Source organism: Nicotiana sylvestris, chromosome 6 (genome assembly GCF_000393655.2).
Source record: "Nicotiana sylvestris chromosome 6, ASM39365v2, whole genome shotgun sequence".
Taxonomy (NCBI): Eukaryota; Viridiplantae; Streptophyta; class Magnoliopsida; order Solanales; family Solanaceae; genus Nicotiana; species Nicotiana sylvestris.
In genome coordinates this window covers 153,559,934-153,573,083 of record NC_091062.1, presented here as the reverse complement: position 1 = coordinate 153,573,083, position 13,150 = coordinate 153,559,934, and positions in this window count along the sequence as shown.

Sequence of the window (13,150 nt, the reverse complement as noted above, 5' to 3'; positions counted from 1 at the left end):
TGACTAAACTTGAAAAGAAGCACAGTGAAAGCTTCAGAGAATATGGTTTCCGATGGAGAGAGCAAGCAGCAAGAGTAGATCCCCCAATGAAGGAAAGTGAGATGGCAGATTACTTCCTACAGGCTTTGGAACCTACTTACTATGGCTATTTGGTCTCAGCTGTGGGAAAATCATTCAACGAAGTAGTAAAAATGGGGGGCATGGTAGAAGAAGGCCTCAAGTTGAATAAAATCATGAGTTATTCGGCTATCAAAGCGACTACTCAGGCTATTCAGGGCGGTATAGGAGGGATTGGGAAGAAGAAAAGAGAGGAAGTAGCAATGGTTGATTCAGGAACTTGGTCCGGATCTAGAGGTTCACCTTACCACTACAATCAACCTCGACCCCACCAACAAACTTATCACCACAATCCACCCCAACACTACTATCCCCCACTAGAACCTCATTTTTCCATCCACCATGCACAAGCATACAACCAACCTCCTGCCAACACTCAATGGCGTGCTCCTGTCCTACCAAATACTTATCCACATGCATGAGCCTACCAAAACACTCCCGGACCAAGTTTCAGGCCTGGTCAAGCATTCAAGGGTGAAAGGTTGCAGAAAAAGAAAACCTTTACTCCGTTGGGAGAATCATACACTAGTCTGTTCCACAGGCTTAAACAGCTAGATATGCTAAGGCCAATACAGTCAAAACTGCCAAATCCTCCTCCAAAGAATCTTAACTATACTGTCAGTTGTGAGTATTGTTCTGGTACTCCGGGTCATGATACAGAAAAATGTTGGCATTTGAAAAGTGCGATACAGGAGATTATTGATACCAATAGAATTGAAGTTCAAGTTCCTGAAGCACCCAATATCAACAGGAATTTGATGTCAGCCCATCAGGAGGCAAATATGATCGAAACAGTGCATGCGGAGGGAGAACCCAAGAAGCCATCACAGACCGTCATGATGATTCGGTCTAGTGGAGTCAAGACAGATGAACAATCAGCAGATGAGAAATTGGTGCTCAAGCAGAGCAAAAAGAGTGTTGAGCCATCTGTGGCAGTTGAGAAGGGGTCTTTAAGCAAAGTTGCAACGAAACAGAAAGGGGTGAAGGTGATTGTACTGGGAGCGGCCAACAAACCCATCATAATCGTGGAAGGAGCCCGCGCAGATCGGGTTATCATCAAGCCGGTAACCCAGCTACCAATAATCAACAGCAAGGTTATTCCATGGAATTACGAACGGGTAATAGTGATGTACAAAGGGAAGGAAGTCAAAGAAGAAATCTGTGAAGTACAGGGTTTGACTCGCTCGGGAAGGTGTTTTGCTCCCAAGGAGTTAAGAAGAGCTAAAAATAATCCATCGCTAGTAAATAAAGCCGTAACTAAAGAAGAAGCAGAAGAATTCTTGAGGAAGATGAAGCTACAGGACTACTCTATCGTGGAACAATTAAGAAAGATGCCTGCTCAAATTTCTCTATTATCATTATTGATCCATTCGGATGAGCACCGTCGAGCTTTAATGAAGATCTTGAATGAGGCACACGTTCCCGATAAGATCTCCGTGAATCACTTAGAAAAAATAGCCAACAAAATCTTCGAAGTAAACAGAGTCACATTCTCCGATGATGAATTGCCTGTAGAAGGTACTGAGCACAACAGAGCTCTTTACCTCACATTAAAATGTGAGAACTCTGTGATAACCCGGGTATTGGTCGACAACGGGTCAAGCGCAAAAATCTGTCCTCTCTCCACTCTAAAAAAGTTGAAAATAGAAGATGAGAGGATCCATAAGAACGGTATTTGCGTGCGGGGATTTGACGGCAGAGGTAAAAATTCAGTTGGGGACATAGTGCTAGAACTGACGATAGGGCCAATTAAGTTCACGATGGAGTTTCAGGTGCTGGATATAGCTGTTTCCTATAATTTACTATTGGGTAGACCATGGATCCACGCCGCTAAAGCAGTCCCGTCGACACTACACCATGTAGTTAAATTTGAATGGGATAGACAAGAAATAGTTGTGCATGGGGAAGACAGTTTATGTGCTCGCAGCAATGCCATTGTACCAACCATTGAAGTGGAAGACGACCAGGGACCATGGGTCTACCAGGTTTCTAACACGATGTTGGTAGAGAAAGTTCCGGAGGGGAAATACATTCCAAAACCAAAGATAATCGCCGCATCAGTCATGGTAGCCTATGAGATGTTGAAGAATGGTTTTGTACTCGGTAAAGGTTTGGGCTCATCTTTGCAAGGCATCATACAGCCGGTGTCTCTTCCCAAAAACTTGGGAACATTTGGTTTGGGATTCAAGCCCACTGCCGCAGACATAAGAAAGGCCAGAAAGCTAAAACAGAAGGCATGGGTCCTTCCAAAGCCAGTCCCACGTCTTTCCAAATCATTTGTCAAGTCCGGTACCAGAAGTCGCCCAGTAACAACAATTTCCAGTTCTATGATTAATCCTGACGAGGAGTTAATTGAAAGATTTGAAAAGTTGTTTGATGGTGTGAACATGGTGGAAAGTGGTGAAGGTCCTAGCAACGCAGAAATTCAATTCGTTGGGCCAGAAACAAAGCTTAATAATTGGAAAGCCACTCCTCTCCCCATTCGAAAGGAGTCTTGGTAGTTTATTTTGATTTTCCTTCAGTTTGTCTGGATCATTCCAGGGTTATAATCCAGATTTTTATCTTTCAGTCTATTTGAAATGTGCAAACCTTATTATCTTTCATCATTCAATGAAATTCAATTTCCCTTTCTTTATCATTCCTGATAGTTTTCTTTTCTTTTTCTTTTCTTTTCTATACAGCTCTTTTTACGCTGGCTCTAATGATATGGCATGCATAAGAAATCCTCAGCCCAGTCTTAAAAATCAATCTGATTCCAAAATAATAGTTCAAGAAGTAGATTGTGATTATGAATCAGAATACGATGAGGATGAGGCCTTCGAAGAGATTAGTAAGGAGTTAATTCACTTCGAAGAAAAACCCAAACCCAACCTGACTGATACAGAAGCCATCAATTTAGGATACATAGATAATATCCGAGAGACTAAAATAAGTGTCCACCTCGAGCCAAAGATCCGGGAAGAGTTAATCAAAGCATTCATCGAATTCAAAGATGTTTTTGCATGGTCATATGACGACATGCCGGGTTTGAGCACTGATTTAGTGGTCCACAAATTGCCCACTGATCCAGTATTTCCTCCCGTCAAGCAAAAGTTGAGGAAATTTAAAACTGATATGAGTGTGAAAATTAAAGAAGAAATCACCAAACAGTTGGATGTAAAGGTCATTCGGGTCACTCGATATCCTGTTTGGTTGGCTAGTGTCGTGCCTGTGCCAAAGAAAGACAGTAAGATCAGAGTATGCGTCGATTACTGCAATCTCAACAAAGCAAGTCCGAAGGACAACTTCCCACTACCCAATATCCACATTTTAATCGATAATTGTGCCAAGCATGAGATAGGATCTTTTGTGGATTGTTATGCCAGGTATCATCAGATTCTAATGGATGAAGAAGATGCAGAAAAGACGGCATTCATCACACTATAGGGAACTTATTCCTACCGGGTAATGCCATTTGGTTTGAAGAACGCCGGGGCAACTTACATGAAAGCGATGACTACGGTGTTTCATGATATGATATATAAGGATATTGAGGTACACGTGGATGATGTGATCATAAAATCAAAGCGTCAATCTGACCACATTGGGGATTTGAGGAAATTCTTCCTGAGACTTTGCAGGTACAACCTCAAGCTTAACCCTGCCAAGTGCGCATTTGGTGTTCCATCCAGAAAGCTGTTGGGATTCATAGTCAGCCGGCGAGGCATCGAGTTGGACCCATCAAAGATCAAAGCCATCCAAGAATTGCCACCTCCGAGGAGCAAGACTGAAGTGATGAGTCTGTTAGGGAGGTTGAACTACATCAGCAGGTTTATTGCTCAGCTCACGACAACTTGTGAGCCTATTTTTAAATTGATAAAGAAGGATGTTGCGGTCAAGTGGACTGATGAGTGTCAAGAAGCATTTGATAAGATAAAAGGATACTTGTCAAACCCACTTGTGCTGGTTCCGCCAGAACCAGGGAGACCTTTGATTCTTTACTTGACAGTCTTAGAAAATTCATTTGGTTGTGTACTGGGGCAGCATGACATTACCGGCAGAAAGGAATAGGCTATCTACTATCTTAGCAAGAAGTTCACGGCTTATGAGGTTGCATACACTCATCTGGAAAGGACATGTTGCGCCCTAACTTGGGTGGCTCAGAAATTGAAACATTATTTGTCATCCTACACTACTTACCTTATTTCGCACTTGGATCCGTTGAAGTATATCTTTCAAAAGCCTATGCTGACAGGGAGACTTGCGAAGTGGCAGATATTTCTCACAGAGTTTGACATCATCTATGTGACTTGGACTACGATGAAAGCCCAAGCATTGGCCGATCATTTAGCCGAAAACCCGGTCGATGAAGATTACGAGCCATTGAGAACTTATTTTCACGATGAAGAAGTGATGCATATCAATGAACTGGAGCAAATTGAAAAACCAGGCTGGAAACTTTTCTTTGATGGGGCTGCCAACATGAAAGGAGTCGGAATAGGAGCTGTGCTTATTTCTGAAACAGGGCATCACTATCCTGTTACAGCTCAACTTCGGTTTTATTGCACCAACAATATGGCTGAGTATGAAGCCTGTATTTTGGGTCTAAGGCTAGCTGCAGACATGGATATCCAAGAGGTCTTGGTCTTGGGAGACTCGGATCTTCTGGTACATCAAATTCAAGTAGAATAGGAAATGCGAGATTTGAAGCTCATACCGTACTGACAATGCTTGCATGATCTTTGTCAATGGTTTCGATCAGTGGAGTTCAGGCATATTCCAAGGGTCCATAATGAGGTCGTCGATGCTTTGGCTACCCTGGCATCAATGTTGCACCATCCGGACAAAGCTTATGTCGATCCTCTGCATATTCAAGTCCGAGATCAACATGCTTACTGTAACATGATTGAAGAAGAACTTGATGGCGAACCTTGGTTCCACGATATCAAGGAATACATCAGAATGGGGATATATCCAGTGCAAGCCACGGGGGATCAAAAGAGAACAATTCGACGATTGGCAAATGGATTCTTCTTAAGTGGAGGAGTTTTGTATAAGAGAACACCAGACCTTGGATTATTAAGATGCATAGATGCTAGACAAGCTACGACTGTCATGTCCGAAGTACATTCGGGAGTCTGCGGACCACTTATGAGTAGATATGTGTTGGCAAAGAAAATTCTCCGAGCAGGCTATTATTGGCTTACCATAGAGCGAGATTGTATCAATTTTGTGCTCAAATGTCATCAGTGCCAGATACACGGAGATTTGATTCATTCTCTACCATCGGAATTGCACACAATGTCGGCACCATGGCCCTTCGTTGCTTGGGGCATGGATGTCATTGGACCAATTGAGCCAGCAGCCTCAAACGGGCACAGGTTCATTCTAGTAGCCATTGATTATTTCACCAAGTGGGTTGAGGCCAAAACTTTCAAATTGGTGACCAAGAAAGCAGTGGTCGATTTTGTTCACTCAAATATCATCTGTCGATTCGGAATCCCAAAGGTGATCATCACAGATAATGGTGCTAATCTTAACAGTAACTTGATGGAGGAGGTATGTCAACAGTTTAAGATTACACATCGCAATTCTACCCCATATCGTCCCAAGGCGAATGGAGCAGTCGAGGCAGCCAACAAAAACATAAAGAAGATACTTCGGAAAATGGTAGAAGGTTCGAGGCATTGGCACGAAAAATTACCATTTGCATTGTTGGGATATCGCACTACTGTCTGTACTTCGGTAGGTGCAACTCCTTATTTGTTGGTATATGGCACTGAAGCAGTAATACCTGCAGAAGTTGAAATCCTTTCCCTTCGGATTGTCGCTGAGGCTAAGATTGATGATGATGAGTGGGTCAAAACCCGTTTGGAGCAGTTGAACTTGATTGATGAAAAAAGATTGGCAGCAGTATGTCATGGCCAGTTATATCAAAAGAGAATGGCAAGAGCATACAACAAAAGGGTGTGTCCCCGAAAGTTTGAAGTGGGTCAGCAAGTGCTAAAACGTATCCTTCCACATCAGGTTGAAGCAAAAGGCAAGTTCGCCCCGAATTGGCAAGGGCCATTTATTGTAACCAGAGTATTGTCCAATGGTGCTCTATGTTTAACAGATATCGAAGGAAAATGCATAGACATGGCCATCAATTCCGATGCAGTCAAGAGATATTATGTATGATTTCTTTGTTATAATTGTTGATTGTTTGTACCGGGCATTGTTTTGAAGATTGAAATGGCGAAGGCAATTCGTTCTGCTATCTAAACACTTTAACATTTGTTCCCCCTTTTGATATTTATTTATTTCTTTCATACCCCTCTTTTGGAATCAATAACAAAAAAAATAAAGGAAAGAAAAAGAGAAAACAAAAAGTATAACAACAAGGAAATTCATGGTGTGAACTACGTTTGACCTTATTCCCGTTAAGGAAACGTAGGCAGCCTCACGGCTCGGTCATAGTAAAATAAAATATCAAAATATCCCCAAGTAAGAAACTAGGGCAGAAGTTGTACTTGTAATAAGAAATGTGATTCCAAGAGTTGTAATTTTAAACCCATGTCAAATTGTTTTGAGTCTTTGATACCCTTTCATTCTAACCCCATCCAAAAGCCCACATTACGGTCCAAAGAAAGACCTTCCGATCAGTCTTCAAGAGATGCCAAGTTGAGCAAATAGAGGTGATTCATATCAGGATAACACTCTGGTCCAAGCAGGAAAAGTAATGAAAATGAGAAAATCTTATCGGTGAAAACCTTCGCGGGCACCATGAGGCGACGAAAGCTGAGAGAAAGTAAAAATAAGAGAGTCTTATCGGTGAAAACCTTTGCGGGCACCATAAGGCGACAAGGAATTGAGGAACAAATGAATGAGAGAGGTTTGTCGGTGAAAACCCTTCAGGGCACTGCAAGTCGAACAAGGTCCGTAAGTTGGCGGAAAGTAAAATTGGGTTGTGGAAATCTTAGAGAACAAAGTAAAACAATCGGAAAGGAGATTGATTAAAAAAACTAGGCTGATTAATCCAAAATGCATACCATGATCATTGGTGACAGTGACTCCACTCAGATAAGTTCCTTTTTCCTATCTCCAACAGTCATCCAAATTTGGATTTTCTTCTTTATTCTTAATTCCCAAAATCATCGCATTTCATTGCTGTTAATTTTTACTTTTCTAAAGCTCTTCCAAGGTTAGCCTTGTTCCAACAAATAAGAAGGAATGTCAAAGTGTACTACCAGATTCAAAATTGCACAAAGCAAAATACGGCTAGGACATGCTGGAGATAGTATGATGAAAAGTGGGACCTAGGGTGTAAGCAAAGTTTAAATCGGTGGAATGGTTCAGTAATGTCATGAGAGACGTATGGTTTTGAATAAAAGGGTCAGAAGTGAAAAACAACAGTTGAGGATCCTGTGGAGGAGGATCAGTCAAGAGGTCAAAACAATTCTCGACCAGTTCAAGGCAGTCGGTCGAAGCAAAGCATGGTAAAAATAAAACCGCCCCCAGCAAGAATGCCACAACTAACTGCCACGTTTTAAACTGACAAGATTTTCTTTGATTTGAAACAGGGGCAAAGATGGCATTGGCTTCAGGAAGCATCCTATAAGGAAAACAAGTACCATGCAGGTTTGATCACAGAATTCTCAGGACCCTCCTGGAAAATGGGACTTAGTTTAAAATTCAAAACAATCATGAGTAGCAGAATTTAGCGCAAATTCACCCCAAAGGATTATAAGTGGAACTCCGAAGTTTGCATGCTTGAGATACATTTTGGACATTACCCCCAGAGGCCTCGGAATTCAGCAAAATTTGGAGACCCTCATAGCCCCGGTCTCTCGGGCTGAAAAAAAAAAGAAAAAATAATAATAACAAAGAAAAAAAAACACCATCTTTTTTCCACCTTTTTCCCCCAAGTAGAAACACCATCTTTTTCCACCTTTTCCCCCCTAAGAAGAAACACCATCTTTTTCCACCTTTTTCCCCCCCAAGTAGAAACACTATCTTTTTCCACCTTCTTACCCCAAGAAGAAACACCATCTTTTTTTCCCCGATTTAATTGGAAGTTTTCAGGACCCTCCTGAATAATGGGGCGTAACTTAAGAAATTCCATTAAATAGCAAGATGTAGCGTAATTTCTGCCATAAAGAGGTATAATTTCGCTTAAAATTGTCACTCTTAAGATAAGAGTTGATTTTAGATTCTCAGGACCCTCCTGGATAATGGGATTTAACTTGAAAATGTCAGGACCCTCCTGGATAATGGGACTTAGCTTTAATTCAAAACATTCATGAGTACAAGATCTAGCATAAGCTCTACTTCGTGAATATATAAATTGGTATGAAGTTTTCATTCTTAAGACAAGACTCAATTTGAAATTTCAGGACCCTCCTGGAAAATGGGACCTAGGTTAAACCCTAAAACGATCATAAGTAGTAAATATAGGACAAATGTGCACCAAAAGGAATATAAGTTGGCTTCAAAGTTCGCATAAGAGTTTTCAAGACCCACCTGAATAAGGGGACATGACTTTAAGCATTCCACTAGATAAGTAAGTATTGTTATAAGAGAGTACAATTTGGCCGTAAAATTGTCACCCTTAAGATAAGACTTGATTTTTGATTGTCAGGACCCTCCTGAATAATGGGACGTAGTTTAAAACTGGTTCGGATAACAAGATTTAGCATAAGACATACCTTCAGTAGATATAATTTAGCTTTGAAATCGTCATTTAGTTAAGAGTTGTCAGGACCTCCTGGATAATGGGACCTAGCATTCAAATTCTTAGTAATATTTGGTAATATGATTCAGTTTAACACTCACAGATGCGACCATCCACCAAACTGGGGCAGGAAATTTTCTTTTGTTTTGTCTATTTTTGTTAAAGTCAGGTGCCCGTCTAAGGAACAGGGAGAACAATGCAGATGTTAAAGATAAGAGCATAACCAAGTACTAGCAATCAGGCGTACACCTGGAGAACAAGGAAGAAAAGTTGAAGTATCAGCAATCAGGCGTTCACCTGGAGAACAAGGAAGAACAGTTGAATTATCAGCAATCAGGCGTCCACCTGGAGAACAAGGAAAAGCAGTTGAAGATTCAGTAATCAGGCGTCCACCTGGAGAACAAGGAACAACAATTCAAGTTTCAGCAATCAGGTGCCCACCTGGAGAGCAAGGGAGTACAATTCAAGTTTCAGCAATCAGGAGCCCACTTGGAAAACAAGGGAATACATTTCGAGTCTCAGCAATCAGGAGCCCACCTGGAGAACAAGGGAATACAATTCAAATTTCAAGTAGTCAGAAGCCCGCCTGGAGAATGAAGGAAGGAAGCAATTCAAATTTCAAATAATCAGGAGCCCGCCCGGAAAACAGAGGAAAGGAAACAATAGTCAAAGGAAGACATTTAAAAGGTTCAGCAATCAGGTGCCCGCCTGGAGAAGAAGGGAAAGAATTTCAAAAAAATACCATTCAAGTCAGCCAAAAAGGAACTTTTAAGGAAAATACAAGTCAACGAGGCAACATCAGTCACAAGATCAAGTTTGAAAATAAATCTTTGTAAAGCATAGATTATAGCTTAGTCTAGCTTCTTCATTTATGTCATGGTGTAATAAGGAGGTCAGTAGGCAGTATCAGCAACAGCAACAACAGTAATAGTAAAACCGCAGCTTCATGGTAGTCCCAGCTACCAAAACTTCCCGAACTACATTGACATGATTCCTTTATAGCCAAGGATATGTAGGAAACCTTTGAAGCAGAGGTTCGGTCAAATCTTTCAAAAAAATGCTTCCCACGGAGTATTCAAACAGGCAAAAATCGCTCGTATCCGCTCACTTTATCTTTGCACGAAAACTCTTCGTGTTTCCGGACAAAGAGGGGCAGCTGTGAGCACGTGATTTTTGCCTCATACGAATTACTCCAAAATAATTCCCAAAATTAGGTCTTTTCTTTAATTATGTGTTATTTTTAGGAATTATTGTGCGATTTTCCTGATTGTTTGCATATGTTTGTGTGCATGTTTAATTTTATTAATGCATTAAAAATACAAAAAATATAGCATTTGCATTTAAGATTTGATTTTTACATTTTTGGAATTAATTAATAATTAGGTGTTTTACAAAAATGAAAATTCACAAAAATAACATATTTTTGTATTTTGGTCAAATTGTGTGATTTTCTTTTAATTTAGTATTTAATTATTTGTCATAGGTATTATTTAAAGTTAATTAGTATTTTTAAAGTTAATTTGGGTTTTTATAATTTAATTTAGGATTTTAGTTTTAATTTTTAAAAATATTTAGGAAATAAATAGAAAGGGAAAAGAATTCTTGGGCCAATTCAATTTAATCCCCAAGCCCAAATCAAACACACCTAATACCCAACCAAAACCAGCCCAAACCTATGCCATATCCGGTCCATTCAATTCAGACCTCAAAGACTACTCAAATGACGTTGTTTCAGTGTCAACCAATCTCAACCGTCCATTCCCCACATCCAACGGCCAGGACTTAACCCATTACCCGTTTAACCGGACCCTGAACTGTTTCCCCCTAAACCCGATCCAGCCTCTAATCCTAATAAACGACACCATTCAAATTAATCAAATAATCCAAGCCGTTGATCTCGTTTGATCGAACGGCCTGGATTTAACGTCTCCACTAGTATATTAAACAGACCTCACCCCCTCATAACCCCTCATCTCATCGCTCGTCTTCCTCACCCAAACCCTAGAGACCAGCCGCCACCATTCCCCACCGCCTTCCGGTGGCGGCACCGGCTCCGTTCACCTCCAAAATCACACCCCAAAACCACCCCAACCCCCTCTTTCCAAATCCCCGATCTGTTTCCCTCGAATCTTGCTAGAACCTCTCGAATCTCAAATCTAATATCGAGCCCTAAAAGTTTAAAATCGGTTTCCTATGAACCTAATAACATGCATCGATCCAGACCTCTAATCTTCGTCATTAGAAAGATTGATTCACTACAAAACCGATGCTGCTCATTTGTTCTTGACAAAGAACAAATGATTGGCATCAGTTTCGAATGAATCAGAGTATCGAGTGTAATTTCAAGTTTAGCCGGTAAGTTCCCTTCATTATTTCTATTCATTTAGTGTTTGTTTCATCTCTTCTTCTTTTCTACTTTGTGCATCTTTAGCTTTTATTTTAATTCCTAAAAAAAAAGAGGATTGTGCCCTAATTTTGGTTTATCTGTTCTGTCTAGTTTTAGGTTTATATCCAGCTTCTGTTTTAGTTGTTTAAGCAGGTTTCCAGTTTTCAATTTATGTTTATATTATTCTAATAGGCAGCATGTTAGTATCCTCGTGATGTTTTGATTCCTTGCTAAAATGATTATGTTAAATGTGTCAAAGATCGAATCTCAGATAGGCTCTTCATTGTGCTTTTCTTGCTAATGTCAGTTCAGATTGTTCATATGAAGGGTTGTTGCTGACTCTGTTTCAATGCTAAACCTATTTAGGTTTCAGAAACTGATGCCCTTTGGTTCTGGTTGCCTAGCAATTCTATAAATGTTTAGAACTTTCAGAGATTCTAATTGAATAATTAGGAACTTAAGGGGTAGTCTGGAAATTATTTAATAAAGGGGATTGTTTACCTAACTTAGGAAGCTTCTCAATAGTGGTAGGGGAGAAATTGCATTACTGAATTAATTAAAAGCACTAAGTGAGTGGATGATTAAAGAAATTAAAAGTTGAATTGATAGTGGTAAATGCACTAAGTTGAATGCCTATATATAGATACGAAGTTCATACAAAAGAAGAGGAGAACATTCTGAGAGAGAGAGGACATTGAATACAGAGAGGAATAGAGAGAACACATAGATATACAGGAGGGAGTCCAAAGAGAGAAAGAAAAAAGATACAGAAAGAGAGCTTAAGAGATCCATTAGGACACAGACAGAAATTCAGGGTATTGGGAGAGAGAGATTTAAATTCTAAGAACTCTGAAAATTGAGGGCTAAGATATACACGGGTATACACACATAGGAAGACAATTCTACTGTTCTATTGAAGTTTTCATTGATTGAGAATTATTTTAAACTTATGAAACAATTTCAACTCACCTGAGTGAGAAAGGTTTAGAATTGGTCTTCAAATTTGGTTTAAAATTGTATGAGATATTGTTTGATTGGGGATGTTGTTGTTGCTGGTGATTGCTGTTGTTATTACTGCTGATCTTACCTCCCTTTGACTTTCATTTCCAGGTATGTGTCAATCCCTGAACAACATATGAGAGGCAAAGTTGAAGTTCTATAATCGAATTGGAGGATGAAATGATAAAATGTTGCTTGTTTAATTGATTGTTAGATTTTCCTATGGTTTCTTTCAATATGCTGCAGTTTACTCAACGTATGTAGATTTTTGCACAATCAATGTTGTAATTCATTTGTTAGATTTAGATTTGAACTTATAGTAATGAATGGACTGTTTTAAGCTTTTAAACGATATTGTTCAAAGCATGCCGAGTCTGTTTTTGAGTTGTTAACGATACCTTAAGTATGAAATATCATTCCTTAATTTCAGATTGGTTATATGTTCAACTAGTAGATACCCTCCTCTATTTTCAGTTGATTCTTAAGTTTTAATGCTAATTGGGAACTCGAGTCTTTCTAGTAGTTAATTTTCCTGGACCTGTCTAGTTAAAGGTTGGTTACTTAGTTTAGGGATTGAGGTTTCGTGGTTGTTATCATAATTGGGGCAAATATATGGATACGTAGCATAAATGAGCTTGTATGTCTGTTGGAATTTGGTTTGATTACTCACGAACTATCTGGTTTTAAGAGGAATCTTGACATGAGTTATGTATCATTCAAATAGGAGTCAACGTTTGCTTTAAATTAATTTAAAGTCGTGTAATTGGTATAATAAGTGTTACCTTTGGTTGAGGCATTGTAATCTAAGTTATAAGCATTTCGTATCGTTTGGGTCAAATGGTATGATCAAATAGGGATCCAAGCATGTTCCAGATTAATTTTATATAGGATTGGGAATTGGATTCATTTTATTTGCTTCAAAACAATGTGATACTTGCAAGTTTAGGAACTAGATG